This window comes from Lemur catta, chromosome 2 (assembly GCF_020740605.2).
Source record: "Lemur catta isolate mLemCat1 chromosome 2, mLemCat1.pri, whole genome shotgun sequence".
In the NCBI taxonomy this organism is placed as follows: domain Eukaryota; kingdom Metazoa; phylum Chordata; class Mammalia; order Primates; family Lemuridae; genus Lemur; species Lemur catta.
This window is the reverse complement of record NC_059129.1, coordinates 147,056,279-147,077,417: the sequence shown is the minus strand read 5'-3', so window position 1 is coordinate 147,077,417 and position 21,139 is coordinate 147,056,279. Positions and strand designations below refer to the sequence as shown.

The following is a 21,139-nucleotide window of genomic DNA, read 5'->3' as shown; positions in this document are numbered from 1 at the left end:
TGGGGCAGCCCCAGGCTCTGCACTGAGCCCAGCCCCTCCCGCAGCCTGAGGGCTCGTTTTCGGGAACTTGCCAACTCATTTTCTAGCTTGTTTTGTGATGTGGCAACAGCCTCAATCACAGCCGCCTGAGCAGCCCGGTAAATATTTACACAGGCCAGCGACGGCCCCTCCTCTGTGCGCCAGCCCTGCTGGGGGACCGCTCAGCCCCCGCTCACCCAGATGGCACCTCCAGCACGAGGCACGTGGGGACACAGCCATGGCACACCCGTGGCACCGCGGCCAGGGCCCCATGGTTCTGTGTTCAGAAATGTGGTGGGGGCACCCCTGAGTTTGCTCTCTCTGAACAATCACCACCCCCGGGTCTCACCAGAACAGCCGTGCACACATGTGCAGCACTCTGAGATCCTAAGAACATTCTAGATCTGGGTGGCCACTTCCTCGCTGGGGTCTGGAGCTCTGGAAATCAGAAATGGGTCTCTCGTGTGGTCCATTTCCCCCCATTTCTAACCATTTTTATTCTGCAGTTATTACAAATCATAGCACCATGGCCAGTCCCAGTAAGAAGAATCTGAGGGCTCGTTACATGAGAAGGTCGGATTCCTGCTCCAGGAGGGGCTTGTGTTCTCACTTCCACCTGCTTCAGGTCAGCCCATAAAGGAGGCCCTCCTCTGAGGACCGATCCCAGGCCCAGGACATAAACACCGTCCTCTGTCTGCCTCCTCAGCTGGAGTTAGAACCCCTCTGGGTCTGAAAAGGACATTTAGGGCACATCTGCTGAGACTTTCCTGGGACGGACAGGAGCCCAGGAGGCCCACAGTTCTCAGTCTTTGGCAAAAGCAAACATGGGTCCAGCAGGAGTGAGGAGGACGGGCACAGAATGACAGAGAAAGGGGAGGTCATGGGAGACACCAGCCCCTCACAGGCACGTGGGCCATCCAACCAGCACCCGACCAACCAGCCCAAGCTAGCAGCCCAGGACAGCATCCAGGGCTGGTGCACATCCAAGGGACAGCTCACGGTGTCCGGGGCTCTCCCACACCCAGGGGACGGCTCCTGGTGTCCGGGGCTCTCCGACACCCAGGGGACGGCTCCCAGTGTCCGGGGCTCTCCCACACCCGGGGGACGGCTCCCGGTGTCCGAGGCTCTCCCACACCCAGGGGACGGCTCCCGGTGTCCGGGGCTCTCCGACACCCAGGGGACGGCTCCCAGTGTCCGAGGCTCTCCCACACCCAGAGGGGCAGCTCATGGTGTCTGGGGCTCTCCCACACCCAGGGATGGTTCACGGTGTGCAGGGCCCACTGGAGACCAGGTGTTTGGGGAAAGTGGAGCGCCCACTGGGTGACAGCCTGCTACTCCTCCACCAAAAAAGACAGCTGGGGTCAGGAATAAACGTCTAGAATGTCTGGACAGGGGACCCAGGGAGTGAGGGCCAGTGCGTGTGAGGTCTCAGCCCCTCTCCTGACAGCCTGCAAGGGTGCAGAGCCCTGGAGAGAGCAGGTGTCAGGGAGGAGAGAGCTCCCCGGGGCAGGCCACACACTTGCATGTTAAAGCTATGCAGGGACTGTGCGAATAGGGATGTTGACCCCAGAGGCCCAGGACGCCCTGTCCTTTCTATTCACAGTAGAGGGGCCACACATTAGAGCCTGGTGCAGTTCAGCAGGGGTGTGGTCGTGGGACAGGACACGCTCACTCCCACCCTTGGGCTCTGCCGCCTTCCAGGTGGGGGCCACCTGGGTGAGGCCATACTGTCCCAGGCCTGCCAGCAGGTTCCCCTTTCCGGTCCTCAGTATCTGAGAAAGAAGAGAAACGCTGCTCTCCTGCAGCCCGAGCCTCCTCCTTCAGGAACGTGCCGTGGGCAGGCTGGTTGCACACGCCCGAGCCGCGTCCATGTCTCCTGCCAGCTGCATCCAGACGTCCAGAGGCCAAACCTTCCCTGATAGGGCAACGGCACGCTCATGGCCCAGCCCATAATGAGACGGTTGGTTTGGCCCTTAGGACTCACACAAATGCTCAGAAAGAGACGGTGGGTGCACATGGGCTCCGCGGCCACCAGGCTGGCCTGCGGCCACACGCCAGCTGTGGTTCTGCACAGCCCAGGGAGGTGGGGCAAAGAGCCCTCGTGTCCCCACCAATACCCAGCACAGGGTGTTGCCCACACCCCAACCACCAGTGCTCGAGGACTTTCTTCCACGAGAAACATAAACTACGGAGCTTGCAAAGAGCCATGGAGCTCAGACGTGGAGGCACCTTCCGCGTCACCAGAGCCAGTGCCCGTGGCGTCTTGGCGGGGGTGACAGTGAATCAGGCCCCCGCACCACCTGCAGAGACACGTGGCTAATTGGAGGGTCCCCTGTGTCCGTAGTGCTGGCTTGGTGGATGGAGACTGGACAAACTGGCCTTCCTGGCCAAATCCTCCAGCTCTTTAAAGAGATGTCATAGCACAAGCCAGTCAAGAAAAATGCCAACAGCCCAGCTGGAACATTGCTGCACCGGTTCTGTAGCCGACGTGCCGTCCCAGAGAGCTCGGGCTTCTCTGTCGCTTTCATTCGGGCGCGGTTTGCCCTTCCCCAGCCACTGAAGAATCTCTCCAGCCTTGCGTAATTTCATGCCTGTCTGGCGCGGATCCACAGACGTTGTGGCAGAGGCTCCCGTGTCCCCTGGTATGGGACAGTTGTCTTGTCCCCACAGGGAGCACTGACAAGGCAGATATAAGGGTGCGGATGACCCTCCGCAAGGAGCGACTCCGCGTCCCTCTCGGCGAAGCCTCACAATGACTGAGCCCAGCTGTGGTGTCCGCGTGTGGGCCCCGTGAAGACGCAACCTCACCATGCTTCCTTTGTGGCTGAACACTAGTAGAGTCGCGTGGCCGTCTTCCACTTTGGTGAGAACAGCTCAGTGTGGCCCAGACTCAAGGCCCATGGTAGGACACAGGCTCCACCGGCCAGCTGCCCAGAGGACGTGCAAGTGAAGGCACCCACCGCAGCCTGGAGAGCCGGAGTGTGCAAGGCCCACCTGTGGCATCTGCAGCGTGGCTCCTGTCGGGGTGTGGACACAGCCAGCAGGTCTTGCAGCCCTGCAAGATGCTCCACGATCCCCCGCCCATGCGAGGGTGACGTGATGTGGCTGGAAGCCCAGGCGTGTCTCAGGGATGCATGATTTCTGTCTTCTACAGCTGCAGACAGCAGCCTGCCCAGACCGGTCTCGGTGGCAGGGGGTGCGGTCACCTGCAGGGGACGGTGCCTCCGTGAGGCACTGTGGCTTCTGGCCAGGTCTAAGCTAACGAGAACCCACCCGCTGGGTTCACGCCCCACTTAACGTCCCATCACAGAGAATGTCCTTCTCCATTCTGATTTTAAAAGGTGTGCTTGCCAGACGGGAGGGAGCTGACATGCTCCTCCGGGAACCTGTGCGTGGCCCTGGCTGGGCTCTGGCTGAGCTTGTGGGGAAGGGTCTGGCCGTGGCACGCAGCGGCAAAGTGGGGAGACAAGGGAGGGCACGAAGCTAGGTCCGCCACCTCATGGACGACCCAGTGTGCTGGGCAACCTGGCTGTCCCCGTGCAGTTTCCAGATTGGGATCCGGAAAAGGCACTCCATGAACGGGCAGCTCATGGTCCTCGCCCTGGAGTAGCTCTGCCCCGGCACACAGGCACTGGGAAAGGCACCGCCCGGCCCTTCTCTCTCTCAGGGTTCTAGGATTATGGAAAAGCTGTGCATAGTTGGAAGTGAGAGAAGGAGGAAAACCAAAAGGAAAGAAAGAAAAAAAAAAAAAGAAAGAAAGAAAGAAACTGCCTTATTTGGAGTTTGCTTAAAATTACTGCAGTGACTCAGGGAAAGAGCTGTAACTCGGAGAGCGGCCGCCCTCAGGCACGCGTGAGCAAGAGGAAGCGCAGAACCCTGCGGCGGAGCCCGGCTTCCCGAGGAAGCGTTTCCGGAGGGTGCGTGGAGGGCTGGCGGGAACCCTGAGCCCGACGCTAGACACGGATCTGACGTTTCTCATAACAATGGATTTTTCTTTATTACAAAAGATGTGCCTTGCAGGAGCACTGACAACACCCACAGCCTCACCACGCACAAGTAACGCTGTAGATGTGTTCTAGACCTTTCTCTGTGTCTCTCTGACGATCTTATGGGTGGGATCCTCTAGGGAGTACGAGTGTGGGCCTGTAAAGACATAGAATTGCATGCACGGTTTCCCCCTTTTGGCCGACGAGGGACTGTGGCCCAGCAAGGTCTGGCAGCTCTCTTGGGGCTACGTGGAGACGTCGGCTCTGCCGTCCAAACCTGGATGGCCTGTTAGTGACCCTGAGAAACATCCTCATGTCGGCGTGCCACGATTTGTTCAAGCATTTCCATTTGTTGTTTCAATTTCTTCCCTCTTACAAAGCACATTGCAATGAACATCTTATAGCCAGATTTGTGTGTTCACGGGTACATCCTCACACCCTTCCTGACCCCTCACTCTATGTCGCATCCACTTCAAGACTTGGGAAAGTGACAACAAATCACTTACCAGGGGGTGCCTGCCTCACACCCTTGCTGACTTTGGGAACTCTGCTCCCGGGGGGGACGCCGGTCTGGCAGATGCTGTGGCTTGAATGATGGCGTGTCCTCCAACACCCTCGCTGACACGTAACGGCCACACAGCGGCATCACGAGGTGAGGCCCTGGAAGGCTGCTGGCCAGGAGACCCCCAAGGGGGTCAGTGTGTCAGGAAGGGCTGGGCTTGGAGGGAGAGACCCTCTGCGTCCCCCCGATGAGGACACGGCAAGAAGGTGCTCACAGGCAGCAAACGCCACTGCCGTGAGCTTGGACTTCCCAACCACCGAAACAGTAAGAAATAAATTTCGGGTTTTATTCTGGCAGTGGGAAACAGACTGAGTAGACAAAGACTGTCATTTCTGCCCTGGAATTCTGGCCATCTTTAGAATGGTCTCTGGGTGGCCTGAAGACAGCCACAGTTCCAATCGTTTCTCAAAGCATCTGCCAGTGACATGAGCCTATTTCAATAACTTCATGCCATTAAAAATTTGACATGGGCCGGGCACGGTGGCTCATGCCTGGAATAGCACTCTGGGAGGCTGAGGCCAGAGGATCAGGTGAGCTCAAGAGTTTGAGACCATCCTGAGCAAGAACAAGACCCCGTCTCTATGAAAAAATAGAAAAATTAGCCAGGTGTGGCAGTGCGCACCTGTAGTCCCAGCTACTCGGGAGGCTGAGGCAGGAGGATCACTTGAGCCCAGGAGTCTGAGGTTGCTGTGAGCTGGGCTGACCCCCAGCACTCTAGCCCAGGCAACACAGTGAGACTCTGTCTCAAAAAAAAAAAGGAAAAAAAACTTTGACATGATTTCTTCATCTACAGTCTGAGTTTGGCTGAACTGAGAAGCCAGGCAAAGATTCAAGGTGGAGTTTGGAAGTTTGCTCTTTCCTTGGCGGTATCTGTTTACACGCGAGCCCTGTTAGGACTTCCCAGGACCCGAGGCAGCACGTCTGGGCCACGCCCTGCACCTGGGCCGCGGCCAGGAGTGCAGACAGGGTGATTTCTGTGCAGACTCGGAGCTCGGCCAAGCTCAGTCATCCTGAGACTTTCCAGATGTGCAGAGGAGTCGCTGCGCCACCGACTCAAGATGCTTGGCCGCAGCGGGTCGCTCCGCCCCGCGGGATCCGGAACTGCCTCCCTGGCCCTCCTCAAGTGGGGGCAAGAGGGCAAGAAGCTTCTGGGAACTCGAGGAGGGTGTCTGCTCCGTGGGTTCCGGGAAACTCCGCGGGGGCTTGCCCGGCCCTGAGCACCAGGTGTCCGCTGTGGACTCTGCATGTGACCGAGCGTCACCCTGCCCGCGTCTGTGGACTCTGCATGTGACCAAGCGTCACCCTGCCCGCGTCTATGGACTCTGCATGTGACCGAGCGTCACCCTGCCTGAGTCTGAGGCACAGCTCAACGAGAGGACCGTGTGGTCCCTGCTCAGGCCAAGACTCCCCGGTCCAGCCGGCATCTCCGTCGAGGTGGAGTTTCGGGTTTTACCCTCTTAGCTAATTTCTCTGCTTTGCTTGATTGGATCAAGGTGTTCCTTTATGTAAATGAGCATCTCCCAAACTTATCAGATTTCCAGACCCTTTTGGGCCCTGGCTGAAAACATAACTACTCCAGCCCCTGCCCCAGGGACCGGCGTGCCTGTGCCCAAGGTGTCCCTCGGGGTGAGGACCCAGAATCACAGGTGTGGTGAGCACGGTGGCCATGGCCACAGACCCTGACTCAGGGAGCTCGTCCCGGACTTGGGTCCAGAAGGTGGCCTGAGGGGGCCCCACACAGAGCGTGGCGGGACTTCTGTGAGCAGGTGCAGGGAGGCCCTGCCCGTCTCCCTGGTCCCACGCCCATCGGGTGAGGCCTGCAGTGCCGCCCTCTGACCTGTGCGGGGTCACATCTGCACCCCCACCTCTGCAGGTGTGAGCGCCAGCCCTCCTGGACGCACCCCCACCCCTGCAGGTGTGAGCGCCAGCCCCCCTGGACGCGTCCCCACCTCTGCAGATCTGAGCGCCGGCCCCCCTGGACGCGTCCCCACCTCTGCAGATCTGAGCGCCAGCCCTCCTGGACGTGTCCCCACCTCTGCAGATCTGAGCGCCACCCCCCCTGGACGCGTCCCCACCTCTGCAGATCTGAGCGCCAGCCCTCCTGGACGCGTCCCCACCTCTGCAGATCTGAGCGCCAGCCCTCCTGGACGCACCCCCACCCCTGCAGGTGTGAGCGCCGGCCCCCCTGGACGCGTCCCCACCTCTGCAGATCTGAGCGCCACCCCTCCTGGACGTGTCCCCACCTCTGCAGATCTGAGCGCCGGCCCTCCTGGACGTGTCCCCACCTCTGCAGATCTGAGCGCCGGCCCTCCTGGACACGTCCCCACCTCTGCAGATCTGAGCGCCACCCCTCCTGGACGCGTCCCCACCTCTGCAGATCTGAGCGCCAGCCCTCCTGGACACGTCCCCACCCCTGCAGGTCTGAGCGCCAGCCCTCCTGGACGCGTCCCCACCTCTGCAGGTCTGAGCGCCACCCCTCCTGGACGTGTCCCCACCTCTGCAGATCTGAGCGCCAGCCCTCCTGGACACGTCCCCACCCCTGCAGGTCTGAGCGCCAGCCCTCCTGGACACGTCCCCACCCCTGCAGGTCTGAGTGCCGGCCCTCCTGGACACGTCCCCACCCCTGCAGGTCTGAGCGCCAGCCCTCCTGGACTCGTCTGCACAGGGACAGGCCTGAGTCTGCGAGTTCTGGCAGAGAGTCCAGGCCCCCTGCTTTTTGCACACCCGAGACCTTAGATGACGTCAGGCTGGGCCCCACCACACAACCACGGTGGCTCCCGTGGACACTGCTTCCTGCTGGGGGTCTTACCCTGGGCTGCGCCCTCCACCCTCCGCCACATCAAGCCCTGCTCTCAAGACGCTGTTGTGGGTGGGGTCTTGCTGGGACGCCAGCTGGTGACGATGCTCTTGGGGACACCGGGGGAGGCAGCACTGGAGCAGGAGCTCAGAGAATGAGCAGTGGCCGTGGGACCTTCCAGCGGTGCGATGGGGGGGAAACGGCCCCAGGTGCTGCCAGGCGCGGCTGGGGCAGGAGGGCCACAGCCTCACTGAGGTGACAGGGTTTTCTCCCTTTCAAACTTTATAACTTGGGCATTTGTCACCTTTTTGAAACTGATCCCTCCATGAATAACTGATTTTGGAAGCGACGTGGAGGCCAAATGCCAAATGCCACACCCCTGCCACTGTCCCGTCCCCCGCACAACTGGAGGTCACGTCCACAGAAGGAAAGATGCCGTCCCCGGGTTGTCTGGGCCACCAGGGTCCCGCCGTCCCCTCTGAGTTCCCTCGGGCCTGTGTGGTTTCCCGAGCTGGGCCTGGCTCCCGGGCCTCCGGCACCTCACCGTAGCCAGAGGAGACATGTTTACACAGGCGACTTTTAATCAAGAATATGTTTTAAAATATTTGTTCTTTTGTATTTGGCAGTGTTAGAAAGTCAATTTAACTTTAACACAATAATTGTATTGGAAACTAATCACCTTAAATAACCCCCAGGAATTTTTATCTTTCAAGGACTTGGCATAAAAGTGGAATTTATTTCTCTGCAGCCCACCCCACCCCTCTCTCTAGGACTTTTTCTCCCAGGTTTTTTCCTCCTTTTTCTTCCTTCTCTACTCTGAGCAGGACATCCTTTAACATCACGTGCTCTCTATGTATGTCTCTGTCTCTGTGTCTCTCTCTCTGTATCTGTGTGTGTCTCTCTGTCTCTGTCCCTCTCTATCTGTGTTTTTCTGTCTCTGTGTGTCTGTCTCTGTCTTTATTTCTGTATCCCTGTGTGTCTCTCTGTCTCTGTCTCTATCTCTGTGTGTTTCTCTGTCTCTGTGTATCTCTCTCTGTATCTCTGTGTCTCTGTCTCTCCCCGTCTTCCCTCCCGCTTGCCAGGTCTGGCGCGGCCCAGGCAGCGCTGTGAGGCGTCTGTGGCGGCTGCTCGTTGAGCCAGGGGCTCTGGAACCCGGTGAGCCACCGCTGCCCTCCAGGCCCTGAGCCTCTCAGAGAAGAGTGTTTACATGGAAACAGCTTCCTGGACGCTGGAGTGGTCAGTTGCTTCACCAAATCGTTAATTCCATGTGCCCTCTCTGCTGCTTTGTGCACTGTCCTCACTGAGCTTCTCGCCTGTGACACTTGAGCTCCGGGTGAATTGTCTATAGGGATTTTTAGGGCCCCACCCTGCGTGGACGGCATGGGGAACAGTGCTCTCCCCGAGACCTCAGGCACCTTGTTCAGCCTCGAGTAGCTCTGCCACCCACCAGGCCACTCCACACAAGTCGACCAGGACAGGGCATCAGGCCAGTGCCACGGGCCCTGCCGCGGCGTGCGGGCTCCGCCAGGCCTGCTCTCAGGAGAACGGCTCCAACGTCCGCCCACCCCACCCAGCACCACGGAGTCGGTGACGTGGCCAAAGAGCCCCCCCCGGCTGGCGCTCACAGTTCAGGCAACAGTGGCAGGGCCACGGGCTGCGGGTCCGGAAGCTGGAGGTGTCTCCCGCATCTGGTGAAAAGCCGAGGGCAGTGGGGAGGATAGGACGTCCCCACCCACAGCGAGGCAGGCGCAGGGCAGGGGGTGCCCAGAGGGTGGGCAGCGCTGGCCATCGCCGTGCTGGCGGGTGAGGCATGGGCAGGCCGGTGCCCCGAGCTGCGTGGAGCTTGCGTGGGATGGGAGCTGAGACCGGGCTGGACAGAGGGACCTGGGAGGTCATCTGCCCACCGTGAGCCGGAGGGTGTAAGGGCTGGAACCTGTTGTTTCCACTCTGGTGAATCCGGATTTAACTGCAACTGGAGTATGAACTGTGGCCACTGGCTACTGGTGAGGATTGAGAGGAATTTTGAAAATGGAACATCTGTTGCTTTATTTTAGGTAAAGTTAAACGTGATTATGCTGAGCTTGCTGAAATTGCCTTTAAACGTCTCCTTCCATTCCCACTGACACACGTCATGAGTTGCGTTTCCGTTACTAGAACACGGCAGAGAACCAGTCTGGATGTACCTCGTCTCTGCCAGTGTCGTCAGCCACGTGGGAGCTCGACGGGGAGGCCGAATGCAAGCACATCTGTCACGCTGAAGACGTTAAATATAACACAACACGCTGTATGTCTGCACAAAGATGGCACTGCATCAGAAATGAGTATTTCACTCATAATGTTGTGTTTGGTTATGATGTGGAAGGACAAAAGATTGTCGGTGTGTATATCAGGTGGCTCAAACAACAAAAGTTTATTTCTCACAGTTCCGGAGGCTGGAAGTCCCAGACAAGGGTGCGACAGATGCCATTCCCTGTGCTGTTCCTCACTGGAGCTGCCTCTCACTGTGTCCTCACATTGTGGGCCAGAGAGCTCTGGCCTCCTCCCTTCCTCCTCTTACAGGGCACTAATCCTACTGCAGGGCCCCACCCTCATGACCTCTTCATGACCTAATCACGTCTCAAAGGTCCCGTCTCCAAACACTATCACATTGGGGATGAGGGTTTGAATATATGAATTTGGGAGGGACAAAGCTCTGTCCACAGTAGTGATAGAACAATTCTCTGTAAAAATCACTAATACACACTCTTTCTATGAAATATATGTAGAGTCTATGTAATTTAGTTCGGATTTTCCTTTTGTTCCGATTTAATTATTTGAAACATAATTTTATGTCTATTGAATATACTACAGAAATTTAGGGGTTATATTTTTGTGCATTTGTATTTTATTTCTCTAATAAATCATTTTTGTCTTACTTTTAAAAAATTATATAAATGCACAAAAGATCAAAATATTCGATGCTTCTTCATCACCAATAGTCCATCATCACTAATGGTCCATTCTCACCAATGGTCCTTCATCACCAATGGTGCATTCTCACCAACAGTCCATCATCACCAGTGGTTCCTCATCACCAATGGTCCATCCTCACCAATGGTCCATCCTTACTAATGGTCCATCCTCACCAATGGTCCTTCATCACCAGTGGTCCTTCATCACGACCAATGGTCCATCCTCACCAATGGTCCATCACCACCAATGGTCCTTCATCACCACCAATGGTCTTTCATCACCAATGGTCCATCCTCACCAATGGTCCATCCTCACCACCAATGGTCCTTCATCACCAATGGTCCTTCATCACCAATGGTCCATCCTCACCAATGGTCCATCATCACTAATGGTCCATCCTCACCAATGGTCCTTCATCACCACCAATGCTCCATCCTCACCAATGATCCTCCATCACCAATGGTCCATCCTCACCAATGCTCCATCCTCACCAATGGTCCTTCATCACGACCAATGGTCCATCCTCACAAATGGTCCTTCATCACCAATGGTCTTTCATCACCACCAATGGTCCATCCTCACCAATGGTCTTTCATCACCACCAATGGTCCATCCTCACCAATGGTCCTTCATCACCACCAATGCTCCATCCTCACCAATGGTCTTTCATCACCACCAATGGTCCATCCTCATCAATGGTCCCTCACCACCACCAATGGTCCATGATCACCAATGGTCCATGATCACCAATGGTCTTTCATCACCACTAATGGTCCATCCTCACCAATGGTCCTTCATCACCACCAATGCTCCATCCTCACCAATGGTCTTTCATCACCACCAATGGTCCATCCTCACCAATGGTCCCTCACCACTACCAATGGTCCATCATCACCAATGGTCCTTCATCACCAATGGTCCTTCATCACCAGTAGTTGTCATCACCAATGCTCCACCACCATTGGGCCTTCATCTTCAGTGTTCAATGATCCTTCATCACAGGTAGTGGTCAGCATCTCAACAGAAGCTTCATGACAGAGGAGGCAGCCTGTCTGTCAAGGGAGGTTGGAGTCAGGAGAGGAGGGAAGTGGAGGAGCTGGCACAGACATTGACCAGGACATAGAGATACAAACTGAGAGGAGTCTCTGAGAACTTGAAGAACATCCTTCTTATTTCAGATTTGAGACCGAAAGAAACGTGCACCTGGTTCATGACACCTCTGGCCCCTGCCTCCCAGGAAGGACTGTCTGGTGTCCCTTGGTTCCCTATGGCTGCCATCACTCCCACTGGAGGATGAACTCCCATGAGCCCCCTTTCCAAACCTGGACATAAGACCTCTGGTCACAGGAGAGCTGGAGTGGGGCCTTCTCAATATGCACCAGAGCCCAGCGGCCCCTGCTGGAAGGCAGGCACAACCCCAGCTGGAACGTCAGGCGGACACCAGATCATTTCTGCTCCCGCCTCAAGGGCTGCCGGGGACACAGATACTGATCCAATTCACTTAGGGGATCGCAGACCTACCTGAGGCCGAAGCCCCACAAACAGCCCTGCAGGGGTGAGCATGCGGCAGGTGCAGGGCGTGGGCACAGGGCAGGTGCAGGGCTGGCACAGGGCAGGCGTGGGCAGAGCTGCTCTTCCCTCTGCTCAGGCTGAATTCCCTGGACGTGGGCACGTGTACTGCACTCAAGGAAGGGACAGCGGACACTCTGCACAGAGGAGAGAGGAGGAGGGAGGGGAGGGGAGGGGAGGAAGGAGGAGGGGCGGGAGCCCTTAGACAGTAAATTCCATCAGCCTCACGGTCCGCCTGTTTCTGCAGCCCCAAGGCCACACCATCTGGACAGACGGCCCTTGAGAGGCAAACGGGACCCCGTAGTGAGCGCCACAGGCCAGTGCCCTCGGCCCGTGTCCAGCCTGGCGCCGCTCAGGACTGGGCAGAGCTCGGCGAGCGCTGCCTCCTCCTTGGAGGCGGGAGGGCCTGCTGGCTGGGGCCGGGCACAGCGACCTGACGTAGTGGCTTTAATGAAGTCCCTGGGAGAGGCGGTGGGGCGGCCTCGCCGCACAGATGTCTCTTTGTCCCACTGACACCTGCCATCTGCTTGTTTGTCTACACGATGCCGCAGGGCAGGGGCCTCCAATCTGCTGCCCTCCCCACCCGCCCACAGCCACCTCCTGACCCCTGGGCCAGACGGGTCCGCAGAGTTTGTTCTTCCCGCACAGTGGGCTCCACGGCCCCCACTCCCAGCCCCACTGCCTCTTCCTGGTGCCGCGCTTGGGTGGCAGGAGCAGCGGGAGGGGGAGGGGAGGAAGAGAAGGGGAAGGAGGGGTCAGGAGGAGGGGAGGAGGAAGGGGAGGAGGAAGGGGAGGAGGGGGGAAGAGGGGGAGGAGGAGTAGGTGGAGGGGAGAAAGAAGAGGAAGAGGAGGAAAGAGAGGAAGGGGAAGGAGGAGGGAGGGGGAGGAGAAGGAAGGAGGAAGAGGAAGAGGAGGAAGAGGAAAAAGAAGAGGGAGTAGGGGAGGGTGGCAGCCAGGGCAGGGAGCCGGCGGCTGGGGGCTGGTGCTCTGGCTCTGCCCCCACACCTTGCACAGGAGAGAGTCACCTGACATACACCAGGAGGGGAGAAAGCCGAACAAATGCCCCCTCCCTGGGCCCTGCCCGGCCAACAGTGTCTCTTTCTTAACACGGTAGTGAGGTGAGAAGAGGAGCGTTCACTTTTGAGGTTACAGAAACGGAACAAAAATGTGAAAACTCACACTTTGGTCGACCGGGGGAGCATTATTTCCCCGGGAAGAGGGAGGTGCTGGTGGCTGAGCCAGTCTCCCGTCTGTCCCTGCTGGTTTCCACAGCGTCCTGTGAGGCGGATGCTCACCCTGTTTGCAGTCTGGGCCCCGACCTGGCCCCACGCCCCACGCAAGCTTCGCAAGGCCCGGCGCGCGAGGCTCAGGCTCCGGAGGCCCGTGGAGGAGCCCAGACTGCGGCCGACTTCCCCAGTGTGGAGCTGCCTGTGGGAAGCGAAGCGATTTAACACTGGCCTTGTACAGCCGGGGTGTTGGTCTTGTGGGTATTTGGCAGAAACTGTTTTGGGCGGGACACTGACTGAGGCATTTAAGTCACAGTTTTCTCACTCTGTGTTTCTGGGAGGTGGAGGTGACAGGGACCTGGAAGCTGGACAAGGGGGTAGCCTGGTCGCGGCGGCCGGGCGCGCTGGTGGCTGGCAGCTCTGCTCCCGGTGCTGGCTCCGCTGCAAGCTTCCCTCTTGGAGACCACACCAGCGCCCAGACGAGGGGAGACCACGTCTGGACGTGCACACAGCGCACCCCCGGGCAGGTTCGAGAGGGACGTGCAGACTCTGGGGGTGGCACCGAGATTTTGTGACACAGCGAAGAAGAGGCCCTTGGACTTGAGCCCTCGCAACAGGGAAAGTGCTCAGTGACCACCACACTCAGACCTGGTCTCATCTTCCGCGTCTTCAAACCCCTGAATCCTGTCACCTCTGACCGCAAGTCACGGGAAGAGGAGCAGACACCTCAGCTCTGTGTCCCCAGACCCACAGCCGAGCCCGGCACCTGATGCACCAAACCATTTCCTGATCGAATTCGCCAGTGCGTTGGGGAGAGTAACTGCCGGTGAAGTTCTGCTCGTTCAGTGTTTGGGTGCCCGGAAGGTTAGACCCACCTCACTGTGCGCCAGGAGCCATCTGGCATCCTGGGGACCCTGTGGCCAGGGGCAGTGGCTGGGCGGGGGGCCTCCACCTCCAAGCACGTGGCTTCTCCGTGCGCAAGGGCGTCCAGGACCCACAGTGCCGGTGCAGAGCTGTGCTGGCCTCTCCGTGGGGACCGAGCGTCCCTGCTCCCTGTGTGGGCAACGTCCCTGTGCAGATTGCAGGGTCCTCGTCCAACTGACATCCGTCCCAGCCCAGTGACCGTGGCCTGGAGACGGAGCAGGTGGGGGTGAAATGGGCCTTGGCGGCAACGGCAGCAAATCAGAAGCCTGTCCTGAGGGTCCCGCCTGGCAGTGAGGGCGCATTGCCCGGCCCGCTGGGCAGGGCTTGCACGGATCACCTCGTCCCCCTAAGGCGGGGACGCTGGGCCCGAGGTCCCTGACCCCCACACAGCGGTGAGGTGCCCCACCAGCCTCCTGCGAGCGTCCAGCCTGGGTGACCTCTCACCCCAAAGGGAGACGGCCAATCAGACACTCGCTGAGGCCCCAGAAGGCAGCCACCACCATGCCACGCCCTGGTCACCGTCATGCGGCACTAAACACACAGCCGGTCCACGCGGGGCTCAACTTGGCGTCTGTCCTCTTCGCTTTCCCGTTTTGCCATCTTTACTGGACCCACAATGTTGCGGACCAGGAATTAGTGTGTAAATGCCGTGATCTCACATGTCTGTAGCGTGGACCATGACTGCCCCCCGGCTGGGCTGTGCTAGTGACAAAGACGAGCCCCTGGGGACGTTTGGAGTAACCTGCGGCCCCCAAGGGGGGGCAGGACTCGACTGTCTGCACTGTCACCGACCCCTGCCAGGCCCAGGGGGCTCCAGGACACCTACCCTCAGCCTCGGGGGCACAGGATCTGGTGCCAGGCAGCCCCTCCGGCGGCCCCCACGTCCCCACATCCGCACAGCCGACCTGCAGCTGTCGCCAGCAGCCAGAGCCTGCGCACCCCGAGCAGGTCAGGAGCAGGACATGGGCTTGTGCACTCATGGCGTTTATGGGGCCCCCGACTCTGGGTGACTCTTCTCTGTTGTCCACCGTGTGACCCCAGCTCTGAGCGCCCCACGGTGACGCGGCAATTCCACCCCTCCGGGGTGTAAGACGGTGTAATTCTCCCCTGAACTGCCCGCTGTCCCCTTGGGGAACCACAGATGCGCGAGAACCCTGCCTCTGTTGACGAGCAAACGTGCCGTCCGCGCGGCCGCGTGGGAGCTGGACCCAAGGGAGAACTGGACGCACGGGGAACGCGCACGGAGAGACGCTGGGAAGGACACGCGCCCGCGGCTTCCCCTCTGGTCCCTCTGGGCCTGTCCCCACGGCAGCTGCTCCCGGGGGCCCAGAGCCGCGCCAGGGGCCTCCCCCGACGGAACTGACTTCTCATCACCCCCCTCCTCCCAGCTCTCTCCTCGCGGACCCACTACACGCCGTGCGGTCCTCGGTGGCTGGGCCTTGACGTTTGACAATCATGATCACAAGGGCCCCGGGCGGCAGCCGCCGTGGACGTCCGCAGAACTGCGCCCCGTGGTCAGCGGTGCCCGCCGAGGGCTCTTGCTGGGGCTGCCACGCCGCGGACATGAGGGGCAGCGATGGTGGGGGCCGCGCCGTGGGCGCTTCAGCCGCCCCCTTCACGCAGGCCTGACGGTCTCAGCCGCTCGCGCTGTGCTCGGGGCACCTGGGTGGAGGCGAATCGCGTCCGTGGGAAGAGGCGCAATTACCGCGGGTCCCGCGCTGTCGTCAGCCGGGAAAAGACTGTTTTCTGCTGCATGTGGACTGGGCTCTGATGACTAAATGGCTGCTCAGCCTGAGCTCTAATCATTACCATTCGCCTCCTAAAAATAACTGTCTCCCGCAGTCCGTATTTAGAGCAGAAAACACGCTGCCGGCAGGAGTCCCGCCGTGCCCCCGTGGTGCCTCCTTCCCGGCTCGCCCGGCCGGCCCCGCGGTGCCTGCGTCGGGAGGGAGGACGGCCGTGAGGCACAGTTAGCCCGAAACACGGCAGCCGCCCCTGGAGGAGCCCGTGCCCTCGAGACGAGCAGGCAGAGTGAGGCCCGGCAAAACTGCCTCCAGGAAAGCCACCGGGCCGTTCTGGGCCTCAGTTTCCCCACATGCAAAACAAGGCCTTTGTCCTGGTGGGGGTGGGCTCTGCGGCCCTGCAGGCCCACGGGACAGGGCGCGGTGGGGCTGTGGCTGGCAGAGCGTCCTGCACGGCCGGGCAGCAGCTCACCAGGCCCTCCCCGCGGCCACGTTGCCCACGGGTGCAGGAAGGAGGCCACGGCCTCTCCCCCAGCAGCACCGCGAGCGCAGCACTGTCCTCCCCGGGAGGGAGCACAGGCTGAGTCAGAGGGGCAGCTCCGTCAGCACCTGGAACCGGCTCCGGGCAGAGTCTCCTCTTCCTGGAAGACGGAGGAAGACGGGGCAGTGGCCTTGGCTGGCCCCACTCAGCTGAGCCAGCGGGCGAAGGTGGGGCCACCAGGGAAGGACGCGGGACCCCCGAGGGGTGGGGCAGGAAGGGGGGCAGGGCGGCGGGGCGGAGGCGTTTCCTCCAGCTGAGCAGCAGCTCCTGGGGGGACGCGGGGCGCAGGCCGGTGTCCCCAGCAACCCTCAGGACTGGCCGAGAAGACCAGAGGCCTCTGTGCCTCCGCCAGGCCGGGAAACCAGGGCCCTGAGAAGGTTTGGGGAGCTGGGCTGCTGCCCCGGCCGGGCTGGGGTCAGACCACCCGCGGACGAGCTCGCGGGAGGCAGGGCTGGCCCTGCGCAGGGTCCAGTGGGGAACGACATTGCTTCCTGGGCCCATCCTGGGACTTCAGGCCACACCTGCCAGCAGCTGGGGCTCCGAGGTTCTGCTGCTGCCCAGCGCCCCAGCGAGCCCCCCCGAGCCGAGGATCAGTCAGCACCTTGTCCCACTGGTGCCCCGAGCCCCGTCCCCACGGGTGAGGCGACAGGGACCGTGTGACACCCAGCAGAGCGGCCGTGCCACCGGCGAGTGCGGGTTAGGGCGCCGGCGCCTTTCCTGGCGGCAGCAACGGCCTCTGCTCCTGGGCAGACGAGACGCTGCCCCCCAGGCTGTTCTTGGGAAAAATGACATGGGAACTGCTGCCAGCAGGACACACAGAAACACGCAGAAACACGCAGACTCTCCCAGCTCCACGGCGCCCACGAGGTCGTTGTTTCCAGCACCACAGGGGACAGTGGGGACAGCCCAGCAGCCAGGCACACAGGGGGTTGAGTAAATTAAACCAGACTATGGCGCACGCGCACAGCCATCTAGAAACACCCTGAGAAAGTCGTCAGAACCGACCTTGCAATGAGAACAGCTGACGGGCTTGTCCCGCAGATCTCCGTCTTGGAGGGAGGTGCACAAACATCAACGACAAAACGGGATAGAATCATTCTAAACAACGAGTTTCTGAGCGATTTCTGCCCTTTCTTTTACTTATCTGTATTTGTATCTAGTAAGGCATACTAAAGTGCATTATTTTTGGAAAAAATAAATAAACAAGTGACTATCTCTGAGACAAGACTGCTGGTCCTGGCGGGGAGGCACACAGAGAGGCCCTGCCCAGGGAACAAACCCCCAGGTCTGACAGACTTCCCTCGTCCTCGGCCCCTTCCCGTCCCATCGCCGGCGAGGCCGCAGCTGGTCGTGGAGCCAGAGTCCGGGGAACCCTGGAGACACTGCCGGGGAACCAGAGGGGGGGAGGATCTTCACCAGGGACCCTGGAGACCCTGCCGGGGAACCAGAGGGGGGGAGGATCTTCACCGGGGACCCTGGAGACACTGCCGGGGAACCAGAGCGGGGGAAGATCTTCACCGGGGACCCTGGAGACCCTGCCGGGGAACCAGAGGGGGGGAGGATCTTCACCGGGGACCCTGGAGACACTGCCGGGGAACCAGAGCGGGAAAGGATCTTCACCAGGGACCCTGGAGACACTGCCGGGGAACCAGAGGGGGGGAGGATCTTCACCGGGGACCCTGGAGACACTGCCGGGGAACCAGAGGGGGGGAGGATCTTCACCGGGGACCCTGGAGACACTGCCGGGGAACCAGAGCGGGAGAGGATCTTCACCGGGGACCCTGGAGACACTGCCGGGGAACCAGAGGGGGGGAGGATCTTCACCGGGGACCCTGGAGACACTGCCGGGGAACCAGAGGGGGGGAGGATCTTCACTGGGGACCCCGGGGGCTGAGGACGCCACTCAGAACACGGGTCTCTGACGAGGAAACTCCCGGTGGCCACGTCACTGCCACGGAAGTCGGGGTCAGAAAAGCAGGAGCTGCAGGAGGAAGGACAGTGGCCCGGGTGCCCGTCACCCCAGTGCGAACGCGGGCTGCCCGATTCCTCTGCCCAAAGTCGCCCTCCCTCCCGACCTCGGCCCAACCTCCACGTCCACGCCCTGCGGTCTCAGTGCGTCCCCTGCCCCCGCCGCCCGCTCTCCGTGGAGGGGTCTGTGGGCGCTGGGCTCCCACCTGCCAGAGTCTCTGTAAACTCTACATCATCCGATCATGTTTCTCTTCTCAACACCCCCCCCAAAGCGCCTCCCTGTTTCCTGCTGTCGCAGCTGCAGGGTTTGGAAGAGAGGAGCCCGGCAGCAGCCCCCGCCCCATGGCTGCCTGTCCCAGCTCACACGGCTCCTGCCCGCGTCCTGGGCCGGGCATGGCGCTGCTCTGGCAGAGGGAGGTGAGGGGAGGGCGGCCCGGCCCAGGGCTCCCCACCGCCCTGGACAAGACCTTGGGAAGCCGCAGGAGGGCAAGGGCGGCCCCAGAGGGGATGTGGATGGCTCGGGATGGCCCTTGGCCCCTCTCGGACCCCAACCTGTCAGATAAGCCCCACTGCCCTCGGAGGGCCACCTCCCACGTCCGAGCTTCCGACTCGGTCGGGTGCCAGGCAGCCCCACACAGAGCACCAGGAGAGTGGCCCAGTGCAGAGGGCATGTCCCCGGGGGCCGGGAAGGGGACAGAAGGTGGGGACCCAGCCCAGAGTCACACGCAGCCTGTGGGGCTCACCACACGCCACACTGAGCCTGTGCCATCGCTGCAGCGTGTGAGGGTGGCATCGCCCGTCTCACCTGGGCTCTCACCAGGACGTGGCGAGACAGCCCGTCCAGGCTGCTTGCGGTGAGAGGAGGCCTCAGGCCCACACGTGGACGAGGTGACTGTGGGGTCCTGCCACGGCCCCGCTGCCGAGTGTCCCCACTGGGCGCACAGGCCTCCCCGAGGGGCCACGGCGGCAGGAGCAAGAGCCCGGCAGGGCTGGTGGAGCCGCTTCTCCCAGGGCCCTGCAAAGGCGATTGATGTGAGGGGCCTGAGGCTGAGCTCAGGGAAGGTTTGTGTGTTCTTCAAACACTGCCTGTGAACAACTGCAACTCTTGGCAACAACACGGAGCAATGACAATCTCGTCGTCATTGGAGGAGCCAAAGGATGGTACAAACACAATGAAAAAGGTCCTGGGAGTTTCTTATGAAAACAAATACACACCCGTCCTTTGACTCAGCAACTCCAAACCTGGATGTTTGCCCAAAAGAAACGAAAGTGTGGCCCCCTCCAAGTCACGGGGAGTGTTCACAGTGCTGTGTCCACACAGCCCCAGCGGGGGTCTCCGGGAGGGTAGACGCTGCCCACCACAAGGAGGGTCAGCCCACGCGGAACCCCCACGGCTGCCACCTGGGAAGGCGCACGCGTGTGTGCGTGTGTGTGTGTGTAGCTAAGTTCAATTTGGTAATATTTTGCTGAGGGTTTTTACTACTTATAAGAGACATTCACATGTCATTTTCTTTTCTTAGACTGTCTTTGTCTTATTGGTGTTGTCAGGGAAATGTCGGCCTCACAAAAGAAGCTGGGAAATGTCCCTTCTCTTACACTTTCTGGAAGAGCGTGTAGAGTGACAGTCCCGGGGCCTCGGGTTGCCGAGGGGGCGGCCCTGGGGGGCGGCCAGCAGCCTGGGGGCAGCGGTGTCTGGAACAGCCACCTCTTGTTAGCTGCAGGACAGGAAGTGGAGGGAAAATCTTCTGTTTTGTAAACACAGCGCTGGGTTTTCAGGAGGATGAATTCAAACCCGGTGCCAGCACCTTCCCAAGCAGTTTCGCAGACCCGGGTCCTTCCACAGAACTCGCTCGACACCGTCCCTGTCCAACCACACAAAGGAGAGCGAAGACGGCATTTCTGAGGCTGTGCTGATACACAGCGATCGCAAGTCACAAAACCCGAACTTAATCAAAATCCCTGCACAAGGTCCCACCTGGAAACCCCAGCACCCTCGGGTGCCTTTGCAGGGTGACAACATCCGAGATTAGCGCACACTTAGTTCAGAAGCACAACTCACACCTGGTGGCCGCGTGACTGAAACGGACCTTTCTCACACTCCGAGACGAGTCACCGCAGGGCGCCGACCGCTGGCGTCTGTGCCCCACCGATGCCTTCACGTCATCTGTGCAAACGCCACAGGCGCGGAGGTGCGCTGGTCACCGACCCTGCAGATGCTGGAGGCCGGCAGGTGTGTCCTGCTCCACGGAGCCTTTACCGGAACCGCTGGTGGCGGACGCTGGTCACACCCTCCCTCCCACGCGCCCCGCTGGTCGGAGCTGGGCGACCACTGCTGCCCGGGAAGTCGCGGCTGTGCGGGGTCAAGGGCGCCAGTGCCCAGGACACGCAGCCCCGTGTGCCGGGGCAGGACTGCAGGCGGGAGGAGGGAGGCCAGGCCGGGGGTTTCCAGGGAGTCTTTAAACCCAACAAATGAGACAAAGCAACGCGCAAATCTGCACCCGAATCGTTCGCGTGCCCTTCCTGACGGGCGGCCTGCGGAGCTGCTGGGGGCTGACGCGGGGGTGCAGGAAGCGGCCGCCGCCCTCGGTGGCAGCCCCAAGTTTTCACGCACACCCCCCTCCAGAGGACGCTTCTGTCCAACGAACCCGATGTTCCCTCCACTCGACAGCCCAGGTCGAGCCGCCCTCCCAGCTCCAGGCTGGGGCCTTCCAGAGCCCGGCTGGGGCGGGCAGGCCAGGGGTGGGCGCCGCCCCCTCCGCGCAGGCAGCAGGGACTCCAGGGCCGGGAGCCGGGCAGCCCTGCCAGGGCAGGACCGCGGCAGAGCCCGCAGCCCCTCGGCCCCACCCCTGCCCCG

General features: G+C 60.6%; 2 long non-coding RNA genes across 2 annotated transcripts; both read right to left on the bottom strand.

The window, feature by feature from the left end:
- Positions 1-9,855: 9,855 nt before the first annotated feature.
- LOC123633471 lies at positions 9,856-16,360 on the bottom strand. The gene is made up of 3 exons (XR_006733601.1): positions 13,064-16,360; positions 11,837-12,021; positions 9,856-11,367 (listed from the first exon to the last, which is right to left on the bottom strand). It is a non-coding gene; the product is annotated as an uncharacterized LOC123633471 (long non-coding RNA).
- A 3,424-nt stretch (positions 16,361-19,784) lies between these two features.
- LOC123633470 lies at positions 19,785-20,934 on the bottom strand. The gene is made up of 2 exons (XR_006733600.1): positions 20,373-20,934; positions 19,785-20,147 (listed from the first exon to the last, which is right to left on the bottom strand). It is a non-coding gene; the product is annotated as an uncharacterized LOC123633470 (long non-coding RNA).
- Positions 20,935-21,139: the final 205 nt, after the last annotated feature.